Source organism: Procambarus clarkii, chromosome 35 (assembly GCF_040958095.1).
Source record: "Procambarus clarkii isolate CNS0578487 chromosome 35, FALCON_Pclarkii_2.0, whole genome shotgun sequence".
NCBI classification, from domain to species: domain Eukaryota; kingdom Metazoa; phylum Arthropoda; class Malacostraca; order Decapoda; family Cambaridae; genus Procambarus; species Procambarus clarkii.
In genome coordinates this window covers 16,806,354-16,821,348 of record NC_091184.1, presented here as the reverse complement: position 1 = coordinate 16,821,348, position 14,995 = coordinate 16,806,354, and the positions used below count along the sequence as shown (strand labels likewise).

Here is a 14,995-nt window from a genome sequence, read left to right as displayed (position 1 = left end):
ACTTTGTTGTAACGATACAGCTTCTTGTTGCCATCAATATGTACTGCTAAAGGGGTTTTATCACAAGCAGGACACTCATTGTCAGCTTCTCCTCTAATTTTTCTCAGCTCATATTGCTGGAATCGCCATTCGAAGAACACTCTCTTCGAAGTTATATAATTAATGGGTCCAATCTAGGAATAGAATTTTTTAGATGGTGACATTTAAAATGCATATTATGACATAAGATAAATAAACAAAAAAAGCATTCAATTTTGTGTTTGAACAAAATTAAAAACTAATTATTAATAAATGAATATACATTACTACAAAATTTTGATAATTTTTGTATTGAAATATAAAACTGAAAATATTAAGAATAACGGTATCAAAACATACACGCCCACGAGAAGCACCAAAGGATTCCAGTGCAGTGACTAATGCCCGAAATGATGTTCCGGGACAATTTCTTTTTATATGGTGCCATGATTCAAGCAGACTGGTGCTGTAGAATGTGCTGCTCTTTCCTAATGATGAATAGAAACCAGACTTGTGCATGGTCTTGCCTAGTTGTTGATGCTCATATCCACAGTGGCATGTATAGATTGGAGTATAGAGGTCATACCTTCCTGTAGTTTAAAATACAGTGCATTGAGTGGTGTGGCGACTTGCTAAAATAGTGATGTAAAAATTAACATTTATAGCAACAAAAATTTCAAAATGTATTGTGATTCAGGAATATCCGGTAATGGAAATAAAAGGGTAAATTTTAAAGTTTATTTACCCATTATAGTGATGAAGATGCAGAGATTGCTGGAGCTTGAAATTTTAAACTTGCAATCTGTGCAGTTGGGGCAAGAATTTGGTGGTTGGGCTGGTACAACAGGTTCTGGTAACAAAGAAAAGGAAGACAGTTTGACAAAATGAGTTTTGTGGAAAAGAATTTCAGACTGAATATTTCATTGTTTCTTGATTGTACAAAATATTGACATTATTCTCCAGATAATGACTGAGAAATTCACAGAAAAGAAACAATCAGACGATTAAATCAATCTATAAAACCAAGTGTCAGGTTTAAACTTTAAGACTTCTCCAAATGTTGTAATGACTGAAATGAAACATTTATTCATTTTATTTTGTTATACCAAGATAATCGTAGCTCTAGACTGGGATTAGGAAGTAGAAGTAATCTCGGAACAAAGTACGGATTTTATACAGGTATCGTATACTTACTCCAGTGAAAGATATTTCCTTCAGGGCACACAGTTTGTGTCGGGTCTAATGGCTCATAAAAGCCATTTTTTCCAATATAATCTGTGGTGGAAAGGCATGAGAAAATGTTGCATTTGGTCACAAATGTGACACAAAAATGCAAAACAGTCTTCACATTTGATGCTTGCCTCACAATTTGTACATTGTACACAAACTTTACCTGATGAAAAAAGGGGTAATTATTTATACTAATTTTAAATACTGTATACCTAACATTTTAAACAATCTGAAGTCTAAATGTATTAATAGAGTGTCATTAATTTGCATATGATGCTTATTATACAGTATAACCTTAATGAACACAGCAATATTTAATTTACCTTTATCTGGAACACCCAACTCAGACAATGTCCAATCGAACAGCATTGCCCTGCTTTCTCCCCAATTAATCTCTGCATTTTTTCTTCTTTTTTGCCAGTCAGAAACACTTGGCTGAGAATCTTTAATTTGTTCAAGTTCTGCAGCAAGTACTTTGAAATATGGAATTACAAATTAGTAAGAAAAATTTGTAAGTGAAAGGAATGATTAGTATAATATGTTAAACAAAATTTCATAGGCATTAAGCACAATTTTGGTACATAATATTTATGACGTGTGTCCATTAAATAAACCCTCATTTAAATACCAACAAATGATGTTGGGACATACCAACATCAAATGATTCCAAAGTTTCTTCACCAGCTGCCAAATAACTTTGAGTGTACGTTCTGCCACTAGTAGAATAGCCCGCATTTTGAATGTGTGGTGGTGAAAGTATAGCAGGCAGAATGTCTGGGTGGCACATTTGAAGATTTAAGCATGGTACATAATTGCAAATTGTATACAAGTATTAATATTTTCAGACAAATCTCAAGATATTACTATAACTAACTTTATGCTACCAAGTTGTTCAGTGTTATAGTAATTTAATCTCCATAATTGTCTAGCATACACTTAAAAATAGGCAACAAATATTATTGGAAAGTACACAAATAACAGCTGTAGAAATATTGTTAAAAAAATAATAGAAGATTACCATCAGATTGGGGTGCAGCTGGTCTTTGTTTTGAATTAATGTGTGATACATCCTGTATGTTATCTTTTTTCTGTTTCTTGTTTGTCACCTTTATTGAGTTTGGTTCCTCCACGTTTAAGAGTCTCTTCAAGTACTCATTTCTTTGTATCATTGCAGCACGTGCTTTCTGGTACTCACGTTCAAGATGTTCTCTAGTCATCACTGCTATTCTCCGGTGAAATTCTGAAGAGAAAATAATAGTGTTCGAAGGAAAAGTACAAGAACAAAACAAGAAAATTATGCTTATGCAAAATTATGCTACAATGTACCTATTAATAATCTTAAAATTTGCTACAAATTACCTACTTATAATTATGTGTTAAATTATGGACTTTCCCATAATGATATGCATGTTAGTGGCATTACCTATACTGCCTACCTGGAGCCCCCTAGAGAGATAGTGACACAAGTTAAGGTAATCCCTTTAGTAAGGTGCTGGGTCAACATAAATAAGCTATAACTAATAAGGACACAAATCAATATGTTCATTTAACAGTGGTATTAACATTTATATAAATATAGCTAAGAATAAGTTTTTACAAGTGTAACAAAGTGAAAGAAATGTATGAAAATTTTGATGATATATTAAAATGCTCATTGATTGAACTTGTCTTCCTATATATAAAGTATAAAAATAGTAAACACAGTACCATTATTGTTGTCTGTAGTTATTTTTGGAACATCTGGTATGTACAGCATACTGTCAAAATCCGATGATCTATCTGAAAAATAGATTGGTAGCGTAAATATTTGAATTCATTGCATAGCCTTTTATACAAACAAAAAAGAAAAATTGTACAGAAAAGCTAACACAACATTATAACACCTTTCTGTGGTACTTTCTATGGTACAAAAGAAAACAAACCTTAATTATAAAGGAAAATAAACTGACAGAAGAACTATGAATACTGCTGAAAATACTTTCCACAAAATATCTGAACCAAGGGATAGTACCCCGAGATTTGAAATATGAAAATTTCACCCTTACAGTATTTAAAAAAAAAGCAGAAAGAGTTAAGCACAAAACTAATGTCCGATCAGCTAGGTATAACACATCTGCAAGCTCATGGCGAAAATCCTAAGGGAGGGAATCATTTACCATCTTTCAGTGAACAATCTTATTCAATCGACACACCATGGTCTTCTTAAAAACAGATGCTACCTTATAAACCTCCTCACTTTTGGGACATGGTAACATGGTACTCAGATAAAGGGTTTCCGGTGGATGTAGTATACATGGATTATGCTAAAGACTTTAATAAGGTACCACATGGAAGACTAGCAAGGAAATTACAGGTTCATGAAAAAAATTGTAAAGTGCACAAAACAATAGTTAAAACAAAGAGAGCAAAAGGTCATACTAAATGGGAATGAATATGAAGAAATGTGGTAAGTTGAGTACCTCAGGGGTCCATTTTTAAGTCTAAAATATTTTTCATATATTGAACATCTATGATATAGAAAAGAATATAATATAATCAACCACATCCTCATATTTGCAAATGCCTGGCATTTCACGAGCACTTTGTCCGGGGTTTATATTCTAGCCGGGGAGGATTTACTGGGTTAGGCTAACCTAACCTAACCTAACTTAACCAAACCAAACCAAGTATCTCAAGTTACAAATATCTCTGGGAATTCATATTATCTGCTGTTGTAGAATTGACAAAATGGACAGTGTCAACAAAATTATTCCCACATACTCCGTCACTATGTGATGGAGTACACATAGAATAGGGACTGAATTGTCCCTGACAGGGACAATTCTGTAACAAATGTTCTAGCATAAAACTTTGTACAGTTTAGTAATTTCTTACCATTTGATGTACTAGGTAAATCCATGTTTGGTGAAGTTTTATAGCTGGAGCTGGAAGATCCTGTCGAGATGACTTCTTCAAAGAGACTATAATAGCTTCAACACATATTGTGTCTTGAGTCTTCCAGTACTTGGCCTACAGTTACCAGATCTGATTTACAGAAACTAGTGAACTATGGAGATAAGATTGTTAATAATATACTTTTTTTCAGATTCATATGACTTGCAGCTTAAAAACCAACCTTATTTTAAAATAGTACACTAAAGTACATAGCAAATTGCGAAATTCGTAGTTTTTTAACTACTTTAAAGCTAAATTCTCAAGCTTTGAAAATAAGCAAAATTTGCTATTTTAAGCGGAATCTGGCAACTCTGATTTAGCATGTAAACATTGACTTGCATTCACAATGTAGTTATTTATTTTTCAACAATTTAAAACGAGTTATGAAAATACACACATTGGTACATTATTGCAAAGGCACTATACTATATATATATATATATATATAAATTGTTGCAAGTCGAGCAACAAATATTTTACATTGAACAACAAATGAGATTGGAAAAGCAGTATTGCCAAAATAGACCCCAGACACACCCTGTGGGTAGTAATGGACCCCCATACCGACCCTATGAGGGGTAGTGGACCCCATAATAACACTATGGGCGATAGTGGACACTATACAAACACTATGGGCGGTAGTTGACTTCATAGAGACCCTGTGGGCGGTAAGGGACCCCCTGCCGACCCTATGGGCGGCAGTGGACCCCCTACCGACCCTGTGGGCGGCAGTGGACCCCCTACCGACCCTGTGGGCGGCAGTGGACCCTCTACCGACCCTGTGGGCGGTAGTGGACTCCTACCGAACCTGTGGACGCCCTACCGACCCTGTGAGTGGCGGTGGACCCCATACCGACTCTGTGGGCGGCAGTGAACCCTATATACTAATCCTGCGGGCGATACTGTACCCTATAGTCATCCTGTGGGGGCAATGGACGCCATACATATCCAGTGGGTGTTATTGTACCCCATACTTATTCTGTGGGTGGTTGGAGCCCCATACCCATCCTGTGGGTTATAGTGGACCCCATACTCATCCTGTGGGTGGTATTGGACCCCATACCTATCCTGTGGGTGGTTGTGAGCCCATACCCATCCTGTCGGTGGTAGTGGACGCAATACACATCCAGTGGATGGTATTGGATCCCATACCCTTCCTGTGGGTGGAAGTGATCCCCATACCATTCCTGTGGGTGGATGTAACCCCCATACTCATCCTGCGGGTGTTATTGGACCCCTTACCCACCTAACAGGTGGTAGTGGACCCTATACTAATCCTATAGTTTCCAATAATCCACACCATACCATCCTGTTTGCAGTAGTTTACCCTATATTCATTCCAACATAACATCGTTTTCTGTTAGCGTTCCTACAAAACATTCTTTAAAGATTTCTAAAGCACAAACTATGGTATATAATATTGATTGGTGAAGCACTTATTCTATGTAATAATTTATTGTGCTTATTATAATTTACTAAGAACAACTAATATTTCTCAAAACAAAACTACGAGCCTTCAATAGGATGTAGCTGATCTGTAATATTATAAGAGCATGGACAATAGTAGGTGAATTTCACAACCCATGTGGGACCTGAAAACTACAATTTTCGTTATAATTGAACCAATCACGACTATTCAGCTATCTACGTTGATGGACGAGTACTGTGAGACGTAAATTGGTACGTGAGGAAGAGTTTGAGCCTTGGTAAAAAAGTTAACTGGGAATATATCACATATGTACTAAATCACATTCCACATATTGACTTTAAGCACTAAGTCATATATGTACTGTCTTGTGTGAGAACGGGTTGTGTTTCTCGCATCTTTGTATTGCTGGTATGTTTGGGGGTTCGGCCTCTTCCTGTATTGATTCCATTTTTGTGTCTTTTGGTCTCTGGCCCTCACGCACGCAAGGTGAGTCCTTGCTAGTGCTGGGTGCTGGTCTAGTTGCCTGGGCATCCTCGGAAGGTGAGTCCTTGCTTGTGATGGGTGCTGGTCCAGTTGCCTGGGCATCCTCGGAAGGTGAGTCCTTGCTTGTGATGGGTGCTGGTCCAGTGGCCTGGGCATCCTTAGAAGGTGTGTCCTTGCTAGTGCTGGTCCAGTGGCCTGTACATCCTTAGAAGGTGTGTTCTTGCTAGTGCTGGGTGCTGGTCCAGTTGCCTGGGCATCCTCAGCAGGTGAGTCCTTGCTAGTGCTGGGTGCTGGTCTAGTTGCCTGGACATTCTCAGGAGGCGAGTCCTTGCTAGTGCTGGTCCAATTGCCTGGGCATCCTCGGATCGTGAGTCCTTGCTAGTGCAGGGTGCTGGTCCTGTAGGCCTACTGTGAAACCGTACCAAAAACTTTTGAATCTTAGTTTGTTTCTTTGTTGTGAGCTTCATTATAATATCTTTCATGTCCTTTAGGTGCAGGTAATAATCTGTCAGTTCTTCATTATCAGTTACAGCAACCAAATCAAGCAGGTCATTAACCTTTTGCAATGATGCAGCATATGGAATAGGTAACACAGTCATCTTCCTCTTCCACATCCTCATCATTATTACCAGTAACACACTGGATAATCATATTATCAGGTAATTCAACATAACCTGGATCATCAGCATCATTATTTAACCACTCATTCACATCAGAAAGTTGCAAATCTTCCTCACCTGCATCTCTGAATGTCTCAAAAATCACATTATCAAAGCCCTCAAAATCATAGTCATCTTCGTCTTTATTCTAACCAGGTACCGGACTCAGAATTTTATTCCATGCATTCTTTTATGTGGTGACCTTCAACTCGCTCCATTCCTTGGCCTAGTTGTAAATTGCATCTTTAATTAAATATTTCTTGAAATTTTCTAGTGTTCTACTAGCCTTCTTATCCTTATTAGGCATCTCGTCTTCCTCAGAGAGCAGAACTTCCATAATATCTGAATTCATAGCTCTTTTATAAAGCCTTTGAGAGCATAGATAACCCCTAATCCATGGGCTGTATTACAGATGTAGTGTTTGGTGGTAAAGCCATACATGTTATTTTGCCATCAGGCGATGTTAATTTAGCAATGGGGGTGAGCTGGGGCATTGTCAGTCAACAACATTGCCTTTACCTCAGCAGGATGAATTCTACACATATTGATCTGCTGCTTTATTACTTCTTTACAAAAATGATTCTGGAACCAATCCTCAAAAATAATCTGTGTGAACCAGGCATTTTTTGTGTTGTAGTAGATGACAGGTAATCTGTTCATGCAGTTTTTCAATGCTCTGAGGTTGGCAGATTTCCCAACAATTGCGCACTTTGTTCGGTGACTGCCATCTGCGTTACAGCACAATAATGCTGAAATTCTTTCCTTCTTTACCTTGCAACTAGGAATACTCTTCTCAAGCCTGAAGGTCAAAGTGTTTCTTTGAAGGCATTTCCAGTTAAAGCCTGTTACATCTGCATTGTACACTTAAAACCAGCTTAGATTATTAGATATAATGTGCTGAGAAAGTTTATGCTTATATGCATTAGCACTTCCAACATCTGCACTTAATGCCTCGCCACAAATTTTCTTGTTAATGATGCCATACCTTTCTTTAAATTGACATACCCATTCAGTGCTAGCCTTGAAATTGTTAATGTTTAACTTTACAGCAAGTCTTTCAGCTGCATTTCTAATAGAATCAACTGAAACAGCAATTCCTTTCACACCATGCTGTGTAAACCATTTAAATACAGACGAGTCCAAATCCGTATACTTAGCAGGCCTCAATTTTTCCTGTTGCCTATTGCATCAGTTTGAGCAAAGAATTTCTTAATATTATCCTTCTGCTTTTTTATATCACAAATTGTAGCTTTACCAATGTTGAATTCTTGGGCGAGTTGAGTAACAGAGTATCCACGCTCTGCTTTCTCTATCAAGTCAACTTTCTAATCAATTGACAAATATTTTCTCTTGTTTTATACCTTTAATACCATGAATGCTGCTCTGAGACATCTTGACAGATTAAATGAGTTCAAACAGTAAAAATGTTCAAATTTATCACGAAAATCCTTCGCATGCGAGTCCGACGTTTTTACCCCAGGAAGAGGAGAAGCACATGGTGCCAGCCATCTCATCCAGGTCCAACGCGTTGACATGACCTGTGCTTATTTTATAGGTATTCTCAAAATTTGATGTACATATTGACTGTTACAAGTTGTTTTATTTAAAATATTATTGTTATAATTAGAGAAATATTGTTAGTGTGAAGTTTTATGCATTTTATACAGTACAGTTCTGTATTAACCCTTAAGCTGTGCATGGCATACATATACGACAGAACCTGATGGCAAAGTTCAATTTCTCAAATTTGCTCTAATGCTTTCCAGTTTTTTGTGCATATTAGCAAATCCTGCAACTTTGTCTAAATGATCACAAATGTAACTTGAAAAATAAGAACATAAAAAAATTATAAAATTGAATATTGAAAACTTCAGGTTTTGAAATCAGCTGCAAGAATATAAACTGACACCAATTGTTCATTTGGTGTTATTATGCTCTCAGAATAGTATATGATCTTCATTTTCATAGATTTAGAAAAGATATGTTTTCAGTTTAGTTTACTGTAAAAAAAATTGTCAGTGTGGCATCTGAATTATGCGCCAAATTTAGAAAAATTGATAACTCCAAATGTTTAGGGTTTGTTTAAAATCCATTCTAATAGGATTGTAGAACAGACAGCTGTCCACATTATTTGTAAAAATGGTGAGAATCGGTAAGAAACTGGATTTTTTTAAGCTGACTCAAAGATGAAACTCTAGTTTTAGAGATAATTGAAGTTGAAGTTATCAACAATGAATAAGGTAGATCTAACTCATTAGTTTAGTTATATGTTTTAATAAACGTTGTTTGGCATTCATACTCGAATATGTGAAAGTTGTAGGTCAATATGTGTTGGAATGACGTTAAGAAAAAAATACCCCCCCCCCTCCTGGGGGGTGGGGAGCTGGTCGGCCGAGCGGACAGCATGCTGGATTTGTGGTCCTGTGGTCCTGGGTTCGATCCCAGGCGCCGGCGAGAAACAATGGGCAGAGTTTCTTTCACCCTATGCCCCTGTTACCTAGCAGTAAAATAGGTACCTGGGTGTTAGTCAGCTGTCACGGGCTGCTTCCTGGGGGTGGAGGCCTGGTCGAGGACCGGGCCGCGGGGACACTAAAGCCCTGAAATCATCTCAAGATAACCTCCCCCCCAAAAAATATAGGGATAATTATAATGATTTAGGGGATAAAAATTTATACTTTATAAAGGTGACAAAGCCCTAATCTGGTCCCTAATCATCAAAACCGCCTAAAAGAGACAGAAAATAGAATTTGAAATCTGTGAAACACTCGGTAAAAAAATTTGAAGTCCCAAGTTCTGCCAGTTGTGACCGATTTATTTGATGACCAATTTCATTCTATCATGACATAGTTAGGGATGGGTATGCATTCTCCAGGAGGTTACACCAAAATCAGATAATAACCAAAAAGAGACGAGAAAAAAAATCCCCCCCCCCCAAAAAAAATTATTTTTTGAACATTAACCCCTTAACTGCGCGGCATCTAAATATGAACCCCCCCCCCCCTTCCCTAGTGCGCAGGAAATAAAACCTCTAGAAAAAATTCTTTTCTGTTTTAAAAGTGTCAAAAACCCTTCCCTGAGTATGGGTATAGTAACAGAAGGTCGAAATTGTACGTACTTTGGCTGCTATGGGGTCCGTAAGTTCGTGCGTGATGGCATCATTCCCTGGTCTCCCGTGGTGTACATCCCCGGGGCCGGTAGGGTGCTTGGGACAGGATGCACGAGTTGCATCCTGTCCCGAGCGCACCCCAGATGTGGGCCTGCATGCGCGTTGCGCAGTTATTAATTAAAGTGTTAAAAATATAATAGCATATTAACATTAGGCAATACATTTTTATGATATATAACAAAATAGAGCATAATAACATATTATTATTGGTATTATTATGTACTGTATTACTATACAGGCACCAGCTGCATATCCACTTTGTGGACACTTCTTGCTACTATTCTTCTTTGTACATTGGACAAGTGCTTGCATCTCTTTATTACTGCATTATCCCTCAGTTCCAGTTAATAGGAGCTGTTCTCCTTATCAACAAAATATTCTCCTTGTTAAAATTGTCTAAAGTACATTTCTGTACATGAAAGTACATTTCTGAAAACATTGCGATGACGCTTAAGCCAATAAGTTGGAGATTTGTTTTAACATTTAATATTAATTTTCACATAATTAAAATATTTTTTCCCAGGCCCAGCTTTTACAGCCCAGGCTGTAGCAGCTTAACCCTTAAACTGCGCATGGGGTATATATACGCCATGTCCCACGGTGCGCATGACGTACATATATGCCATAGGGTGCCAGGCCCGATTCAAATGGCCCGCGGCTACACGGGGTTCACATTAGCTTCCTCAGGGCTCTTGTAACAAGACGCCATTTAAAAAAAAAAAATCGTGGGCAATATACTCAGGTGTGAGAGGCACAGTACTGTTGGAGCAACCAAGGCTGCTGCACGCAGCATGAGCGAACAGCATTGCTGTTCAGCTTGTGACCACAGCATTGCCAAAAAATGTCAAAATAAATATATAATTGCTATTATTTAGCGATGACAATATTACAGATGGCCCCTGACTGTAATATAAATAACCAGGGTTGTGATAATAGCAGGATTGTTGTAATAATTAGCACTGTGGGACGAGTGATGCTGATAGAAGAATGGAGATAGCATCGTTTACTGACTGTGTGGCCACCTGTTATTGTCTGCATTCACCATACCAGCTCAGTGGTTCTCTATGGTGAACACAAATGTAGATACTTATATATAATGTGTGCATTAGTGTAATAACAGCAAAAGGATTATGCTGGGTGGAGCCATTTGGGTGATGGAGGTGATGTCGTCTGCATAATTTGTCTAGCTGTTTAGAGGGTGGTCACTATGCTCTTTGGGCACTCTACAAGCTTAGGTGTACAGTTACAGTGCATACAACATGTAGATACTTATATATAATATGTGTATATATGGGGAGCCGGTCGGCCAAGCGAACAGCACGCTGGACTTGTGATCCTGGGTTCGATCCCAGGCGCCGGCGAGAAACAATGGGCAGAGTTTCTTTCACCCTATGCTCCTGTTACCTAGCAGCAAAATAGGTACCTGGGTGTTAGTCAGCTGTCACGGGCTGTTTCCTGGGGGTGGAGGCCTGGTCGAGGACCGGGCCGCGGGGACACTAAAAACCCCCGAAATCATCTCAAGATACTCTCAAGAAATGGTAATAACACTGCAAACAGTATTGTTGGGGGAGAAAGTTTAGTGCGTGTGACCTTGAATGAGTGAGGGAGCCTCCAGCTGTGTGTATAGCGACGACTCTTAGTGCCTGAGCTAACTATATCAGCTTAGCTGTACAGTTGTGGTGAACAAAATATATACATACTTATATATAAAACGTCTGTATATAGTGTAATAACACCACAAATGGTATTGTTGGGGGAGAGAGTTTAGTGCGTGGGAACTTGAATGAGTGAGGGAGCCGCCAGCTGACTGTGTGTATAGCGACAACTTGTAGTGCCTGAACTAACTATATCAGCTTAGCTGTACAGTTGTGGTGAACAAAATATATACATACTTATATATAAAACGTCTGTATATAGTGTAATAACACCACAAATGGTATTGTTGGGGGAGAGAGTTTAGTGCGTGGGAACTTGAATGAGTGAGGGAGCCGCCAGCTGACTGTGTGTATAGCGACAACTTGTAGTGCCTGAACTAACTATATCAGCTTAGCTGTACAGTTGTGGTGAACAAAATATATACATACTTATATATAAAACGTCTGTATATAGTGTAATAACACCACAAATGGTATTGTTGGGGGAGAGAGTTTAGTGCGTGTGAACTTGAATGAGTGAGGGAGCCGCCAGCTGACTGTGTGTATAGCGACAACTTGTAGTGCCTGAACTAACTATATCAGCTTATCTGTACAGTTGTGGTGAACAAAACATGTTGATTCTTATATATAATGTCTCTATATTTTGAATAAAACATAAAACAGGATGGTGGGAGGAAAAAGTGGGCGAGTGAGGCGCTGTTGAGGGAGTGGCAGCGAGTGGCTGGCTGGTGTGTGGCGGTCACTCCTTGTTGCTTTTCGACTCTCAATACCAACTTAGTGGTTCGTTATGGTGCACAAAACATGCAGATACTTATATATAACCTGTGTATAGAGTGTAATAGCAGTGAAACTATTTGTTTATTGTTTTATGAACATAATTGAATCACTAATATGCACATCATACTTTTGAGTATAGCGATTATTCATTACTTTTATTATATAAATATATTACAATACACACTATTGAATAATATTACGGCAAAAAACTAAGAAAAAATCATTCAGAGACATAGAAATAATTAAGTGATAATATCTTTGCGGCAACTCCCACCTGTCAGCGCGGGTGACGCTGACTGGCTCTGACGACCGCTCTGTCAACGCCCACTTTTTGCCAAACTTCCTCGTTCAATTGTGGCCAAAATGTCACCTACTATTTTTTTTTTCCCGTGCTCAGGGAACACATACTAGTACAGTATTAACATTTTAAGAAGACGAAATAATTTGTTAGAATTTTTTTTCTTGCACACATGCGTGTAAATGTCCTCAGGACCCCTGAGCAGTGGAAGGGTTAAGGGTTAATGCACATGGTTTGCATTATGTAGGCTATTAGAGAGGGTAGGGGAGGCAGTCGAGAACCCGCCCATAACCCCCCTTCCCCATTCCTGCCCACCCTCCTTACTCCTGCCCATCTTCCTTACTCCTGCCCAATCTTCCTTACTCCTGCCCAATCTTCCTTACTCCTGCCCACCCTCCTTATTCCTGTCCATCCTCCTTATTCCTGCCCACCCTCCTTACTCCTGCCCATCGTCCTTATTCCTGACTACCCTCTTTACTCCTGGCCACCCTCCTTATTCCTGCCCATCCTCCTTATTCCTGCCCACCCTCCTTACTCCTGCTCACCCTCCTTATTCCTGCCCACCCTCCTTACTCCTGCTCACCCTCCTTACTTTTGCTCAAAGCACAATACCTAAACAAAATTATTTAATTTTTCTAAACATTTACTATGTTTTGGTGGGAAAATTTTTGTCATAGAAACCTTAAATTTGTTTTATTTTGCCCTAATAGGTAATACTGCTTCCAGTCTCTGCTCGGCTACCCAGGACGATAGCAAACACAACTTCTGCCCATTAATGATGGTAAGGACAATTTTATTCTTACTGTATTACCAGTGTGTGTGTTTATCATGTTGATGTCAATAACCAGTGATTGTGAGTGTATTAATCAAAATATTTTCATTAACTAGTATATTAATGTTGGTGTTGTCTTTTATCACTGGGATAAGCGAGTTTAGTGAGCATCAGTCCGGTGCTATGGTGATTGTTTTTATCTTTTCTGATAGACTTAATAGTATCATTAACGTTTATCTCTGATATGGTACCTGGAGTACCTGGAGAGAGTTTTGGGAGTTCTTTTACTCCCCGAGCCCGACCTGGGGTCTGGCTTGACTTGTGATAACTTGGTCCAACAGGCTGTTGCTTGAAGCAGCCTGCAGTCCCACATATCCACTATAGCCTGGTTGGTCCGGCACTACTTGCAAGAACCTGTCCATGTGCCTCTTGAATACATCCACCTTCGTTCTGGCAATATTTCTAATTCGGTGTTGAACAGCTGTGGACCCCTAATGTTTAGACAGTGCAATCTGATTGTGTCTAGAGCACCTCTACTCTTCACTGGTTCTATTCTGCATTTCCTTCCATACCTTTCGCTCCAGTATGTTGTTATTCTACTGTGCAAATTTGGGATCTGGCCTTCAAGTATCTTCCATGTATTTGATACCTTTCTCTTCTCCTTTCCAAAGAGTGCATTTTAAAAGCTTTGAGACGGTCCCAGTAATTTATTTAGATGTTTTATCATTTCTATGTATGCCGTATTTATTCTGTGTATTTCCTCTAATTCAGAGATCTCTCCTGGTCTGTAAGGGGAAGTGAGTACCAAGAAATACTTAAGATGGGACAGCATTAGTGATTTAAATAGTATTAGCATTGCTGGTCCCTGGAACGTTCTCATAAACCATCCTACCATTTTCCTGGCTGCCACTATATTTGCTCAGTTATGTTCACTAAATGTCAGGTTGTCAGACATCATAATTCCCAGGTCTTTTACCTGTCGCTTTCCTTCAACGAGTAGGTCTGTTTGCATCCTGTACCCTGTTTTGTTTAAGCTCCTCGTTTCCACCATACCAAAATACTGTAGAAACCCACTAATCCGGAATCCGCCAATCCAGAAAAACGCCCTCATTTGGCAAAAATCGTGGCCGGATAAAGATATCTCCCTCTCCGGCCAAAATGTCCATGGAAGCCGAACTAGCGGATATTTGGCTGGATCAGCGGCCTAACACTCGTTGTACACCACCACCAGGAAGGGAGGGAATCATGAAGGGAGGGAGTCACTCTCACTGCTGCTCACTTTCTCTGTCCTGCCCACATTCACTGCCTCCCTCCCTCCCTAAGAGATTCTTCTGTAGGTGGCAGTAGATTGCCAGCCAGAGATAGCCTGGAGAATTTCCATCTAATACAATAAAGGAGTCATGAAACAAGTATTTTTATTACTTTTTATTATCCTAATAATATTACTAAACAAAATCTGTAACCAAAAATATATACATGATGATGTACAGTGTGTTTTCACTTGAAAGAACTATATGAGGTGAGGCTGGTTATTTCACCGCGGAATTCGTTCTACCTGTCGGCCCCAGGCTGTC

The 14,995-nt window shown here is 39.0% G+C and overlaps 1 long non-coding RNA gene across 1 annotated transcript; it reads right to left on the bottom strand.

Annotated features, from left to right (window-relative positions):
• On the bottom strand, positions 1 to 866 carry LOC138371246 (uncharacterized). The gene is made up of 3 exons (XR_011230360.1): positions 764 to 866; positions 379 to 608; positions 1 to 173 (listed from the first exon to the last, which is right to left on the bottom strand). It is a non-coding gene; the product is annotated as an uncharacterized lncRNA (long non-coding RNA).
• Between the last annotated feature and the right edge of the window lie 14,129 nt (positions 867 to 14,995).